We start from the raw sequence: 16,962 nt of genomic DNA on the forward strand, positions 1-16,962 counted from the left end.
TGAAACTTTGTCTTTAAGTTAAAGTGAAAAACAGTTTCTAAAGAGCTTTGATTTCTACCAAAATCTGGGTAAACTGGGTAATGATGAATATTAAATCTATAGAAAGGGAATAGAATGCCATAACTATCTGCATATATATAAAGGGCTGTTATGCAGATATACTGTTCTAATGGCAGAAAGTGAAAAGGAACTAGAGTCTTTTGATGAGGGTGAAAGAAGAGAATGAAAAAGCTGGCTTAAAACTCAACATTCAAAAAACTAAGATCATGGCATCCAGTCCCATCACTTAAGGCAAATAGATGGGTAAAAATGGAAACAGTAACAGAGTTCATTTTCTCGTGCTCCAAAATCACTGTGGATGATGACTACAACCATGAAATTGAAAGATGCTTGCTCCTTGGAAGAAAAGCTATGACAAACCTAGAGAGTGCATTAAAAAGCAGAGACATCACTTTGCTGATAAAGATCCATATAGTCAAAGCTATGGTTTTTCCAGTAGTCATGTATAGATGTGAGAGCTGGACTATAAAAGAAGGCTGAGCACTGAAGAATTGATGCTTTCAAACTGTGGTGCTGTAGAAGACTTTTGAAACCAAACCAGTCAAACCTAAAGGAAATCAGTCCTGAATATTCATAGGAAGGACTAATGCTGATGCTGAAGCTACAATACTTTAGCCACCTTATGCAAAGAGCCGACTCACTGGAGAAGACCCTGATGCTGGGAAAGATTGAAGCAGGAGGAGAAGGGGGTGAGAGAGGATGACATAGTAGGATGGCATCACTGACCCAACGGACATGAGTTTGAGCAAACTCTGGGAGATAGTGAAGGACAGGGAAGCCTGGCATGCTGCAGCTCATGTGGTTGCAGAGTGTCGGACAGAACTTAGCAACTGAACAACAATTATGTGAAAAAGGAACAAGACATTTTGGGTGGAATCAGCAGACAGGTGGAAACTGCAGCGAGAAATCTTACAAGAAAGGAAGATCTTCATAGGACAGAAAAGAAGAGAAGAAGGGATTAATTAAGGTGGGATGAGAAACAGGACTGCTACTGGATCCAGAAATTTACCCTAATGGACAGTGGCAAGGACGGTGGCAAGTGACTAGAGTCACTGAGGCAATGAAGGAATTTAAGTTCTTGGGTACAGAGAGGCAGGCAGTTAAGAAAGAAATCCCTACAAAAAAGCAAAAACCTGAAAGGGATACTTTGAATAAAAGGTGGTTGGAGAAAACTCTTGCCTACCAAATCAGAGAGAAGTTTGGCTATACTGTGGTGGAACAAAACTCTTTCAGAGTCCAGGCTGCCCAAGTTCCCACTGTAAGAGGGACTTTTCTCCTGGCTAGCATTTCCCAGAAATGGGATTTATTGCCTCAGGGGCTGGTGAGCTCCTAGCCATTCGTACCATGGAAATAATCAAGCAAATGCTGACTTTGGCAGAGCCCTGAAGCTCAAGTCAGCGTCTGGAAAAGGGGCTCCTTAGGTGGGATCCTTGAAACACACTCAGAAATACAAATTTTAGCTTTTGTTAAATGACACATCCCATGATATACAGAAGTTTTCCAAATCGTATTGGACCTATACCATTGCCAGATTCAAAGCCTAACTTCTAAGAAAAGGCAACAAAGCCCGGAGTCAACTGTTTGGAACATTTGACTGTTTCCTATTTTGGAAACAGATGTTGCCCTTTGTCAAAGAAGGGAGGAGATACCTGGATTTCAGGAGGTTCACCTACTTTTAACTAAAAACACTTTGAAGTTATGTCAAACTATATATCCTCTTTGGCTATATTTAATTAATTCTAACATACTTGTGAAAATAATAACGACAATAGCTACCAGATACGGTGTCAGAACTCAGTATGTGCCATGAAACAGACTAGACACTTTGCTTTTTTTCTCAGTTTATCCTCAGAAAAGCAGCATGAGGAAAAGTCTAATGAAGTATATGGAGGAGTCAAAGTTTAGGAAGGTTAAAAAGTTTATCCAAGGCCACAAAACATGTCACACACACTGCGGGACTTAGATCTTTGGAAACTCCAGCTCTTAACATGGCTCGACTGGCTAACTGTGTGTTATTTAGGGATAAGTCAAAGGACCTATCTGAGGCCTTGTGGATGTACCAGCGGTAATAGTATGACTGAACAGAAACCACCCAGAAACCTCAACATTCAGGCTCCAGGTCTCCACACTGGAGATGCTGATTTTGAACGAGGGCCCTAATACCTTCCTTATTTTATTGACTGGTTCCTTTGGTGACTCTGAAGTACATCTATTTATTTAATTTTTTGGGGGGTAGTAAAAGTCACATAAAACATACCATTTTAACTATATGTAACTGTACATTTCAATGACACTAAATGTATTCACATTGTTGTATAACTTACACCTCCTGAATTTTTTACTTTTCCTAAACTAAAACTCTGTTCCAATTCAACACTGACTCCCCATTCCCGCTCCCCATCCCCAACCCAGTCCAGCCCCTGGCATCAACCAGTGAAGTACATCTACTTTATAACAACTATCACAAAGAATACAAATTTGTATGTCACATGAGTTGGCGTAGAATAATCTCATCTCCTTTCAACTTGCGATTATTTTAATTATGTGAGAAATGATTACAGACCCTTAAACCCAGAGAGGCTGGCCATCCAAAAGGAAGATGAATCAACAAATCCAAGCTGCCTGCAAAATAGACAGGATTTCAGGTTTAAAGATGTTTTGAAACACTGTGTTCCATGCCTTCCTATGGGAGAATGGCAATACACCACAGTATGTTAAACTGACAATTACCAGTACATTGGATTGACAATTAAACAGTAACCCATTTAATTCTATTTAATCAAGTGTTTCCTCAACATGCTTTGAATTTTTATTTAATATTTTTAATTTTTGGTCACGCTATGTGGCATGGGGGTCTTAGTTCCCCCACCAGGGTTCAAACCTGAATCCCCTGCATTGGAAGTGTAGAGTCTTAACCACTGGACCACCAGGGAAGACCAACATAGTTTAGCACTGACTTTTCTCTTGTAGCACTTTTGAATTCCACAGGAGTATTTAATGTTCAAGCACAAACATTCTGGTAACTGCACCAGCAGCTGCTGTCAGGATATCCCAGCTTTCTGCCCTATAAACCCTTTGCTACCCAAACCCTCTCTTCTTCAGACTTGAGCTTTTCTGCCCTTGCCTGGCTGCCTAATCTCACAAAAACCAAGCAGGTCTGCATAGCACTCCACACTCCTGCCTTCCACTCTGCCCTTGCTTCTCCAGAGGATCTTCCCGACCCAGCGATTGAACTCGAGTCTCCTGGATTCTTTCCCACTGAGTCAACTGGGAAGACCTGAAGAAGTCCAAATGGACAGAGTAATAAGCCAGGAGGTTGACTCCACCCCTGCATTATCTTCACATGTTTAAGAATAGTCCTGTCTCTAAATATCTAAGAAATATTCTTGAGGAAATGGAAAGCTTGTCCTTTGTTTTTTCAGGGGCTGTAATTAGTACTTGGAGAAGGAATTGGCAACCCACTCCAGTATTCTTTCCTGGAGAATCCCATGGACAGAGGAGCCTGGCAGGCTACAGTCCATGGGGTCACAAGAGACGGACATGACATAGCGGCTAAACCACCACCGCCAACTAGTACTTTTGAGAAAGGACTTTGCTCTATCCAACACTGAAGTGGGAAGTCCCATCATCCAGTATTGTGACTTACCCTTGACAAATTCAAGTTATGGCTGGATACCATCTCCCAAAGTTAGCTGTTAAAAGGATGCTTGTATTGCCATATGACCCAGCAATACCACTTCTGGGCATACACACCGAGGAAACCAGATCTGAAAGAGACACGTGCACCCCAATGTTCATCGCAGCACTGTTTATAATAGCCAGGACATGGAAGCAATCTAGATGCCCAGCAGCAGACGAATGGACAAGGAAGCTGTGGTACATATACACCATGGAATATTACTCAGCTGTTAAAAAGAATTCATTTGAATCAGTTCTAATGAGATGGATGAAACTGGAGCCCATTATATAGAGTGAAGTAAGCCAGAAAGATAAAGAACATTACAGCATACTAACACATATATATGGAATTTAGAAAGATGGTAACGATAACCCTATATGCAAAACAGAAAAAGAGACACAGAAGTACAGAACAGACTTTTGAACTCTGTGGGAGAAGGTGAGGGTGGGATGCTTCGAAAGAACAGCATGTATATTATCTACGGTGAAACAGATCACCAGCCCAGGTGGGATGCATGAGTCAAGTGCTCGGGCCTGGTGCACTGGGAGGACCCAGAGGAATCAGGTGGAGAGGGAGGTGGGAGGGGGGATCGGGATGGGGAATACGTGTAACTCTATGACTGATTCATATCAATGTATGACAAAACCCACTGAAAAAATTAAAAATTAAATAAATAAATAAATAAATAAAAGGATGCTTGTAGAAATCTGGGCTGGATAATCCAACTTCTAGAAGCCTAGCCTTTTTTAAAGAGAGTGCACATTCTTTATAGAACATTTGCCATGGGTGAGCTGATTAAATCACATCTCCAGTGGCTTTAATGCAATTAGCAGGGCCTGGCAAACAACTGAAGCAATGACATAACCAGTCTGACTGTTTAAATATTCAAAGCCAGAGTCAGGGAGGACCCCTGAGGATGGAGGAATTGTGTGCTCCACTTAAACATATGCCCCATACTAAAATGAATCTGCAAGTTTCAATAGTTTAGCCATTTGACTAACTTAGTGAAATGGCATTATAGGAGAATTACATGCATACTTTGGTATATGGAAAAATGTAAAATATTTAAATTGTCTATTTTAAAAGCAAGTAAAATGAAATGACTACTAATAGATTATATATTGTGTGGTACGGGCGGCATTGTCCTATTTTCTTTCCTTCTAGGAGCATATTCCTGTGCATGACAATAGGAAAAGGTGATTTGCTACAAAAAATATATCTCATTACATACAAATCAGAGAGACCTGCTGATGTAAAAATGAGAATATCTGATGTTGGGACCTTTTTGCCCATTATTTATTTGCAAATGAATTAGTTCTTGATTAGATTTTTGCAAAGTGAAGTTTTTGTATCAGACAATTTGAAAGAAGATAAAAGTCACCCTCCTGTAATAAACCTACTTGTGCTGCTTTGTTCAAAAGCAGAAAATTTTTATGGCTGATCTTAGTTTTGGCAAATCTTCAAAGAGCTCTCAGCAGACTTATTAATAGAATTTTGCAGTGGAAGAAATTGATGAGGTTATACAAAGAATTGGTAGCAGAATGAGAAGGAAAATATTTAGGATTCCAGAGCCTTATTTCTGGAGATGCACTGCCTATCAGATCCTTGGAAAGTGGTGTCTAAACTCTTTTCTTAAATTTTGGTTAATTTTCAGTTGAGTAAATAGCAAGAAGGTATCAAAATGTCACCAGAAGAGTCAAGGCTCATAGTGATGAAGACCAAAGAAAATTAACAGTCATGCCTTCAATCTGTGACTAGCTGACACATTCTAAATGTGCTGAGCAAGTATCTCCGGAATGGTTTCAACAGAGATAATTGATAAAGGTGAATGAGGTCCATGAGTACAGAGGTATGTCTTACTCAAGTCTATATCTTTACAAGGGAAACATATCTTTACTAGGTCTTACCTAGTAGGTAGGTAAGGTAGTAGGTAGGTCTTGCTGAAGTCTGTATCTTTACTAGGGAAACAGTAAGCACTAGATGAATGCTATTGAATAAATAGATGGAAGCTTTACTATGTTTATAATTTAAGTTTAAATATAGAAATAAAATTTTGGACAAGATGGTTAGTCAACAGAATAATTCAAGGTTTTATTAATAGAACAGAAACGGAAGGGAAGTAGTTTAAAACCTGAGAGAGCAGATTTCAACATTGTGAGATCTTGTAAGAAATAAAGAGGACCCATCCTATGTGAAGAGAAGAGAGGAATCAGTGTCCTTATTTTTTCAGGCTATTTAAAAGTTTAGTTCAAAGTCATCACTTCTTTTTTCCTCTCAAAGTAAAGCAAACTTAAAAGAACTTAGTCATCTTTTGAGGTGGTACAAGTCTATGACTCTTATTACATGAAAATTTGATTAAAATATATTTCCATTTATATTCATTTCCAAATATATTTCCATTTCAAAAATATTTTCAGAAAGAGGAATTCAGATTTTTTGATAAAGTCTAGTGATTCTCTTCTGTTTTGTTTTAAAATAATGATGCCTACCATTTTTAAACAAGCCACCTAAAAAAGATGTGAATAAAAAAGCAAAATTAGAAAAGGCAATTTATTAAAATTTGATAGATAAGGAAAATTTGCATCATCTCTAGCTTTTTTTTTTTCTAATTAGCTATGTTTTTATATAGCACTATATCTTATCCCTAGGCCATACGGCTAATAGGAGAAATGGAGTCTTTTTATAGACTTTCTATACCTTTTCTTTGTGCCATTGTCTGATGCTGTCTGATCCCAGAAATCAGTTAGTAATAATTCAGCAATGAGAACTTTAAGGAGAAGCATTTGGAGTCAGGAAGTGTTATCTAAATTTAAATATGGTCTTTGAAGTACTTAAATTAATCAAGCTAAACATTTGCTGAATCAAAACCACTTTTACTATTCACCTATAAACATGATATAAATGGTTACCATAAAGAAGACTTAGTGCCAAAGAATTGCTGCCTTTGAACTGTGGTGCTGGAGAAGACACTTGACAGTCCCTTGGACTGCAAGGAGATCCAACCAGTCCATCCTAAAGGAGATCAGTCCTGAGTGTTCATTGGAAGGACTGATGCTGAAGCTGAAGCTGCAATCCTTTCGCCACCTGATGCAAAGAGCCGACTCTTTGGAAAAGACCCTGATGCTGGGAAAGACTGAGGGCAGGTACCCTATCCAATATAACCTGCAAATATCACTCCTTCTTTTAGTGCAAAATGAGATTTTTCTTCTCAAAATTTGTTTGTTTTGAAAAAAAAATAGTCTTCCTTTTTCAGTACTTACTATTAAATATTAATTTATGCCAGGTTCTGTGCAAGGTGCACTAAATTTATTACATCTTTGGAGCCTCATTTCAGCTCTGCTAATAGGTCATTATCCTTGTTTTACAGAGGAAATTGAGGTCTGTTAAGACAGTTATTTAGTCAAGTTATTTTCTGACAGCAGTTTTTCCTCTAAAATAAGTCTGGGGGATCAGTTTGAATCTTCAGAAATGTTCTGTATCTTTTAAGAGAATGGATTTGATGACAACAGGATGGATTCCATTCTTATTACTAAATTTGCAACTATTTGACTTCAATCTAGATGTCTATCTAGTCTTCATTTTACTGCCTATCCACCCTAGTTTGTGGGCTTCCCAGGTGACACAGTGGTAAAGAATCCGCCTGCCAGTTCAGGAGACACAAGAGATGCAGGTTCAATCCCTGGGTCGAGGAGATCCCCTAGAGAAGGAAATGGTAACCAACTCCAGTATTCCTGCCTAGAAAATTCCATGGACAAAGGAGCCTGGTGGACTACAGTCCATGGGGTGGCAAAGAATCTGATACGACTGAGCGACTGAGAATACTACCCTAGTTTGTGAAGTCAAGTGTGGGTGTATTGTGAAAAGCTGGGTTTAAGATCTTCAGAATGACTATTAGAAATCTGATTCTGGGTGTCACAGGGTATTTCCCACCAGACAGGGGAAAAGAAATGAGATTCCAGTATTCTCTGCCATCCAAAGAATCATAAATGTGTCTGAGGTGGCTACAGAAAGCAAAGGCAAACTCAGAGAAGAAAAATGAGCTAAATCAATGGCTCCTGTTGGGGCTCCAGGGAAGATAGGAGCCGAACGAAAATGATGGGCGCTGTACCTCGACTGTACATCGACTGTAATATTTTGTTAGTGTGGAAAATATACCTTGACTTATAGGTTATGCCTCTCTTCTAACTGGTAGCATTTCACATTCACCCAATGTACTTGTATCTAGAGTTTAAAGAGAGCATTCTGCAATGGCGGTGTTCATAACAGGATGTGGGGTGGGATGGCCGAGGGGCCAGGTTAGGGGACTTGGGGCCAGCCCCTGTCTGTGACTGACTAGCTAAGAATATTTTAAACAGACCCCACAATATCTATGAATCTTACTTTCCCATAAATTCAAACACATTACATCATCCTTAGGGCCATTTCCAGATTTATGATTCTAAAACTTCATGGATATTTTCTTTTAATTTCAGTTTCTTTTTCTCAGTTCATCCACTTAGTTCATCCACTCCATGCTCATCTGGCATATATTGTTTCTATCTGTACCTGTCACACTGCTAGAATTAGAAATGGTCACATACAGAGTACTCATGACACATATACATATTCATATAAAATATGGAATTCTGCCTCCTTTATGTATGACTAAATTAGACCATATGGATGTATAAATTGGTAGTAAGCTAACAGTTATTAGCTTTGAAATATTTATTTGGTTAATAAAACCATTTCTTATGATATACACAATCCTGTGGAATATTTTATCATTACCAAAATGAATAAACTGAGACTCAAATTAAATAAGCGTGACAAGATTAACCAATGGATGACTGTTGCATTAGTTAACCCATATTCTCCTAACTTCACAAATTAATTTCTTTCCACCATACCATGTTTGAAGTGGCACAAACATATTGCACTTGTTGCAATTTAGGTTCAAGAGTGAAAGAATAGCATTATGAAGTTTGTATTTCCAGGTTATATGAGGCCAGAAATTGCGTTTGCAGTCATTGATCAGTGAAGGAGGCTTATAGGCTAACATGGTCATCAAAGGGGTCGCCAAGAAACATTTTCTGAAGTAATATACAATCACTAATGGGGAAAACCGGACTTATTTCCAGCAGAGTCTAAGCAATGGACATTTCTTCTTTTTCCTGCTAGAATCGCTAAGCGAAGAGTAAGGATTAGATCTGAGGCATGAGATGCTGATGACACATTTATTAGGACCAAGGACCTCTTGGATTTCATCACGACAGTAAGAAAAGGCACAGAGGAAGCAGAGGCTGAGTGAGGAGTAGACTAGATGAGAGAGGTGCTGACTGCTCAACAGCAGAAAAATAACTGGTGCTCAGGGAAAATCGCATACTGGGAGATGAGAAATTCTCATTGCCACACCTAACATCTTTCCTCCCATGAGAGATACAAACTAGCCCCTCAGACTTAAGCCATTTAATAAGAAAGCATTTGCTTTCTCGCTAATGGTTGCAAAGAAAAGTGCACTGCCAATCTTCTTTAGGACTTTTTTTTAAGGACTTCAAAATTTAGAGAGAGTACCCTTGTGAAATCTCTTTTCTAATCAAGGAGCATGGTTCCAAGCTGTCCAGCTCTGGTTTGAAGTCTTGTAAAATATTCCCCTAAAAAGGACACCCTCAAATGAAGGTGGCCTGGCTACAGCAGACAAGTCTAATGGTATCAGCTCAACACAACTACTCTTTATTTTTTCACTGCTTCAAAAAGAATTTGGCCAGAAGATTAATTTCCCCAGGAAGAGGCAGAAGGACAACAAACTAAGTTAAGATGATGCAAGGAAAGCCTTTAAAGAGCTTCATTTATTTGAAATCGGTCCTGAGGAAGAAAATGCTGCTTTAAAAGCCTTGCAAAGGGCCTCTTACCCCCAGGCAAGCTCCTGGATGGAGGTAATCACCTCCAGCTGACCTATAATTACCTAGCTTGGACCGAATCCACTCCAGTCACCTACGGTCAAATGGATCTGACTGAAATTCAGATTAGCTAAAAATAAAATTGCTAACGACCCAGAGCATGTTAGCAGTCTCTAGATGATTCATCATAAAGCCTAAACTTAGCTAGATTATCATGTCTGCTTGCCAGAGCAGTTGCTGTCTTGCTTTCATGAACATGAAATTTCATCTTCCTCTAAAATGTTTGAAAATCAGCAATTCTGTGGAAAGCCACATGTGTCTTGGAGACTGAACTATGGCTTTGTGAATAAAAAAACCGGCCCTCTAGCCAGAGGCTACTGCCATGATGACAGCAAGCCATGCAGGGAGCAGTCATGATTGCTTAGCCATGCTGCGCTGAGAAGGAAAGGCGCCATTGCACTAATGCACAAAATTCTCTGACCCATAAGACGGATGATGGTGGCTCTTACTGACTTACCACTGTGCACAAATGCTCAGTATGCTGGGAGGGGAGGTCACACAGTTGAAGACACAGCCCTTGCGTTGAGGAAGCTTCTCCCATCATTAAAGAGACCAAAGAGACTGGCTATGTGTACCTGGAGGGTCTCCCCTACGATTCACCTGCTGAGTGAATTAGTGCAAGCAGTAGAAAACGAATAGCATGAAGATAATAATATTGTTCTTTTTTAATTAAAAAAAAAATTTCTGTATAAGTGATGTATAACATCATATTCAGACTTCCCAGGTGGCTCAGTGGTAAAGAATCTGCCTGCAATGCAGGAACCGTGGGTTCCATCCCTGAGTCAGGAAGATCCCCTGGAAAAGGAAGCAGCAACCTACTCCATTATTCTTGCCTGGAAAATCCCAGGGACAGAGGAGCCTAGTGAGCTTAAATAGCCCACGGGATCACAGAGAGTCTGATACAACTGAGAGATAGCAACAACGTCGCATTCAGTTGTACAACATGATTAAATATCTGTGTGTTCTGATCCCCACAAGAAGTATAGTTAACAACTGACATAGTTACAGAGTTTGTTTGTAACTATGATGTGATGAAAGCTTTTAAGAACATCATTCTTAAATGAGATGCTCTTTTGTAAACGCAAAAGTAGACAAATGCTAGTTTCGCTTATCAGAAAAGTTGACAGAAAGGCTTACTGAGGGCTTGAAGTCTTACATGTTTGAGTCCCTCTCCACCTCCTCCTTCCTGCCCAGTTCACTTTGCTGACTCTTCCTCAGCCCACACAGGACAGCAGCAGTAATCGGGATGCTCAGCAGAGCAATCACTCAAGTAATGTTCACTCTGGAGCTCAAGGATAGAAACCATAGGCAAGCATCTCTTTTTAAAACTCACTCACAGGCGTGTTCTTCAAAAACATATACGGTTGACTGTTCCTTTGATACTGGCCCCTCGTGTTAACCTTACAGAGTGAGGGGAAGTGAACAGATTTGATGAGCAGGTGCGTGGTGTTTGCACTGAAAACAAGAGAAGACAGATCTCATGCTGGTCCACTGCCATCCTGTTAATTGAACACAGTACACCCGACCTGCACTCACAGACCCAGATCCTTCTTTCCAAGGATGGCCATCCTCCATGGAAAATTTCTGCTCTGTTTTTCAACTAAGATTGAGATTGGCCAGCCCCCAAATAACACTCACGAGTAGAGAACTGACATCTACAAAGTGGGGCAAAATGCCTCTCTAAGATTCAGGAGACAAAAGCCCAGCGTGATGGGAAAAACGAAGCAAATGTTCTCTGAAGCTGTCTGCAAATAAGCCAGGACTGTTTATATAGTATCACTTCATTATAAATTTCAGTATGTGAAAGACGGTAGATGCTATTTCAAAACTGTATTAAGATGAATTTCCAAAAGAATGGGCCACCTCCTACTTGTCTTAGGCTGACAATGTCTAGGAAGATATGTTCTGAATCCAGGACAATTCTATTTTAAACAGTTTTGCATTTGGAATCCTATATAATCAATTTTTTACAAATTGACATTCCAAATCTGGTCATTTAAAAAGTAGTGGAGGACTTCTCTGGAGGTCCACTGGTTGACGCCACATGTCCATTGCAGGGTGCATGGGTTCGATCCCTTGTTAGGGAACTAAGATTCCACATGCCAGACAGTGCAGCCAAAAAAAACTGGTGTAAGCCTAACTTAGTGAAAAACACAGAGCTGAAAAATCAAATTGTATTTTCAGCCCTGCCAGTTATTGTATGACTAACAAATACTTATTGTGTGTGTTAGTCGTTCAGTCATGTCCAACTCTGTGAGCTGGTGGACTGTAGCCTGCCAGGCTCCTCTGTCCATGGAATTTTCCAGGCAAGAATACTGGAGTGGGTTGCCATTTCCTTCTGCAGGGGACCTTCCCGACCCAGGGATCAAAGGCGTGTCTCCTGCATTGCAGGCAGATTCTTAACCACTGAGCTACCAAGGAAGCCGTTACTTATTGAGCTGATAAATAAAACTAGGAATGACCGTGGGCAAGACATGTAATCTTTCTGAGCCTCAGTTGCCACATCTATATGAAGGGGAGAGTAATATTTGCTTCACTATTTTATCTCTCAGGGCTATTGTGAAGACAAACAGGAGGAGATGGGGGAACACAGTGTCCTTCAGAGTAAATGGTCCAACTGAGTTTCCCAATATTTTTAGTATTGAAAAATGTGCTGCTTATCACAGGTAAAGGAAGCACTTTGGTCCATCCCAGCCCGATCTTTCCCATCTGACATGCTTCTACTGCAGTGAGAGGGAAATGCTGTTAAAAGATACTGAGCTCTTCCCTGACAGTCCTGAATAATAAACCAAGGGCTATATGACCTTTCAGCCCTTACAACAGCATGAGGAAAGGCCCTTTTATAAGGCAGAGGAAACACAGTGTCCCAAGTGTATGAGTAATGATAGAATCCAAGGACATTTTATTTTCAATGGCAGTGCGTGCTCTCTCCACTTTAGCAAAGGCCTACCACTTATCACTCTAATAGCGTAAGTGAATCCTTTCCCAAAATGGAACTTTACATTGACATTTCTAGAAGGCTCTGAAATGCACAAAACAGGAAGACAAGGAAGAAGGAGGCTATGATCTGAGGTGTTATGTCAGCATAATTTACTGGAGGACTTACACTCTCACCATCTCCTTGACAGTGACCAGGATCAGGGCTATATATTGGCCCCGTGTAGCCACCAAGTTCCCTGTTCTGTTTGGAAACACCCAGCACAGTATTAGGACACAGTAGGTATTCCACGAAAGCTCATCAATACAGAATCTAATGTCACACCTCCTTCACTGATGCTCTTGCACTGACTGTCCCTTCGGAAAGATCAAATTTAACTTTTCATTCAAAGAAATTTTCACACACTGAAAATCTCTTGAGAATTTCATATATCCAAAGGGCACGAGCTCGATAAACTTAAACATAGACCTTATCTGTGTTATGGAAAGGAGAGCTGCAAACTGGATCTCACAACCACTTCTACTCATAAACCTCACATGAAGAACTCCTCCCCTGCTCATTCTAAAAGAATAACCAGGAAACAGTGCAGCTGTCCCCCCTTCTTAGAGCCCAGAGGTGACAGTCCCTGACCATCCAGTACTCCGTGATGACTGAGGACCTGGTGTGCTGACAGCCCAAATAGAGGAAGCAACCTCAATGTCTAGAGCAGCTCTATTTACAATAGCCAAGACATAGAAACAACCCACGTGTCCATCAACAGACCATTGGTTTATCCAGACTCACAGACTTAGAGAATGAACTTATAATGGTCCGGAACTGTCTAGGGGGAGGGATAGTTAGGGAGTTTGGGATTGACATGTGTACATTGTTTATATTTAAAGTGGATAACCAACAAGATCCTGCTGCATAGCACAGGGAACTCCGCTCAATGTTATGTCACAACCTGGGTGGGAGGAGAGTTTGGGGAAAGAATGGATACATGTGTATGTATGGCTATGTCCCTTTGCTGTGCACCTGAAACTATCACAACATTGTTAATTAGTTATACTCCATATAAAATAAAAAAACAAAGAAACAGACCATTGACTTAAGAAGATATTGTGTGTGTATACATCAGTTTAGTTCAGCTCAGTTGCTCAGTCATATCTGACTCTTTGCAGCCCCATGAACTGCAGCATGCCAAGCTTCCCTGTCCATCACCAACTCCCCGAGCTTGCTCAGACTCATGTCCATCAAGTCAGTGATGCCATCCAACCATCTCACCCTCTGTCATCCCCTTCTCCTCTGTCTTCAATCTTTCCCAGCATCAGGGTATTTTCCAATGAGTCAGTTCTTCACATCAGGTGGCCAAAGTACTGGAGCTTCAGCTTCAGCATCAGTCCTTCCAATGAGTATTCAGGGTTGATTTCCTTTAGGATTGACTGGTTTGATCTCCTTGCTGTCCAAGGGACTCTCAAGAGTCCTCTCCAGCACCACAGTTCAAAAGCATAAGGTTTTGTTGTCTTGGTAGGTAGTTCCTCTCATACTGATGACTTATGAAGTGTTCATTCCTGTTTATACTATCACCTTCTTTGTTATTGGCATGTACAGATTTTGTTATTTTGAACTTTGAGACATTAATAATTAACATCAAAACTAGATCTTCATAGAGAAGACCATGATAACTTCCAAGTTCTTAATCTTGATGCAAACAGAGGGGAGTGATTCCTCCAAATCCATCAAAACATCATAGATTTTGCAGAGTGAAGAAAGAATGATTCAAAACTCATGATAAATAAAGCACCAAAATGTCATTGCACTGCAGCCGGGATTCATTTGCAATGTACCATGGCTGAGCTGACATTTGACGACCTTTCTGAACTGGCCATCTACAACCCATAAGCATTTCTCAAGGTGTCAGATGAAGACTGGTAGAAAAACAAGAAACAAAACTTACCACCACTTCTCAGTGTTAGTTAGGCTAAATAAATAAGGCAATGACACAGGTCAATTTTATTGGTTGCGCTGTTTTTGGTTGTGGATCAGTGTGGGTAGTGGCACTGAACCTAGTTCTCATGAATCTGGAGGTTGAGATGGGAATTTGAACAAACCACCATCAGCATTTGACTGGCTAGGGTAGAAGGGGCTAACTTACAAACTCATGTAGAAGAAGCTTTACCTCCTCCGCCACACGCCAGAACTAGCTCTACATACTTTTATCCTGTTTTTGCAGTTGCGACTTTGATGGACTTTAGAAAAAGACAGCAGAAATCCGCTCCCCAGCATATATGAGAAGAGGGCATAGTGGTTCTGGGATGCTTCACGGGTTGGTTTTTTTTTTTTTTCCTTATTTTTAATAGTTTATTGTTTAACATTTTTAATAATATTATTGTATTTCTTTTTTTTTTCATTTATTTTTATTAGTTGGAGGCTAATTACTTTATAATATTGTAGTGGTTTTTTAAACCAGGAATCCTGACCAGCTTAACTGACCCCTTTTTTGTGTTTTCTATTTTTCTTCCTTTGTTTTCCTGCTTATCTTCTTGGTCTACTCATTTTATATCCTACTCTTGGGCTCCTTGTCCTTCCCTTCCTTTTGACTGTTTCCTGAGCACCTACTATGCGCCGAATTAGGTATTACATTCTGGGGCACAGAAAGGTTCAAAAGACAAGTTCTCTGTCATCAAGGAGGCATGGTCTAGGGTAAATGCTATCTCCTTTAAGCCTCACAAAAAACCCTAAGAGGTACTTATTCATTATTTTCACATTCACAAAGGAAGAAACTGGAAGTCGGAAAGATTAAGGGGTGGGCCCAAAGTAACATAGTCAGGATGAGGCCCTGAGGAGGCTGATTCAAGGGTCAGTTCTGCAGCTTCTCCAGCAGCCCTCAGCCTCCTGAATTCCCCACCTCACTCTACCCTCATTCTTCACTTAGTGCTTCCCCAGTTTTATTCTAACTTCTAACAATTTCCCTTCTCTGTTCCCCTAAAGGGAAGGCAGACAGTTATTTTTAATTGATAAAAGTCCACTGGTTTTCAATCCAGTTTTTAAAAGCCCTGTGAAAAGAACAAGATTTGATGTTGGCCCAGCCTTCCATAGATGATCCTGAAAACCAGACTTCAAAGGACTTGGAGAAAATTTGATCGATTCCTTACAGAACCCTTGCCTAATTCTCCTTTGGGCTATCTGATCTTTTTAAGGTTTATGGGTGTGGGAATTGGACCCTGATTTCATAACTCAATGTCTTCAAATATTTCCCCTGACCATGTTGTTAAGAACTGAAATATGTTTTCCAAAACAGACCTGGAATATAATAGCTCAGGAAAACAAAGGAGGGAGGGATAGAGAGAGAAAGAGAAAGGAAAGAAAAGGGAAAGAAGAAAAAAGGAAAAAAGAAGGAAAGTCTACTTTCCAAGTAGAAAGAATAGAATGCCTTCATTCATACATTGTGCAAGTTTGCTGTTAACCAATCCCAAGGTATCATTATTAAAATAACTTTCCACAAGGAAACAATGGGAAACAAAAGGGAGACCATGAAATCTTTGGTACTAAAATAATGAAGCAAAAAAATGAGTATAAGTAATACAGTAAAATAAGCTCAGTGGTGTCATTCCAGAGGAGGAAAGGGAGAAATAAATCAATTTCTTCACGTCAAACTTCAGGAAAACAGACTTCTGGAAACAAACACTCCTAACACAGAATTGATCTCTTAGAACAAGAGAATGGAGAAGAAACCAGTAAAGCAAACAAAGTAATGAAATGGAAATGTAAGGTTAATATTCACTCATCAATACCTTGTGACTCAGTGGAAAAGAACCCAATGCAGGAGATGCAGGTTTCACCCCTGGACCAGAAAGATCCCATGGAGAAGGAAATGGCAACTCACTCCATTATTCTTGCTTGGGAAATCCCATGGACAGAGCCTGGTGGTCTACACACAGCCCACAGGGTCGAAAAAGAGTTGGACATGACTAAGCAACTAAACAACAACAACAATCAATATGTAACACCTCAGATAAATGAAGCCCTGGCAAGAGAGTCTAATTTTTCCATATCACCAACCTCCAGTGGAAAAGGATGTGATTATCAATCAAAACATGATAACAAGGGGAGGGAATCGATCACTTGCTTCTCAGTATTAAATGAAAGTAGTTCACAGAAAGAGCTGGAGCCTGCCCACCACCTCCCTCAGTAAGAAAACAAGAAGGCATTAATAAGACTTCATCTGGGAAAACTTTCCATCAACATTCACAAACCACACTGTAAACAAGACTTTCTACTGGGACAGGAGTCTGGATTAAAAAACAAACAGCAAAGCTTTACCTCTGATTCAATCTGCAACTAAATAATGGCATAAATGGAATGCT

This window comes from Muntiacus reevesi, chromosome 3 (genome assembly GCF_963930625.1).
Source record: "Muntiacus reevesi chromosome 3, mMunRee1.1, whole genome shotgun sequence".
Lineage (NCBI taxonomy): Eukaryota > Metazoa > Chordata > Mammalia > Artiodactyla > Cervidae > Muntiacus > Muntiacus reevesi.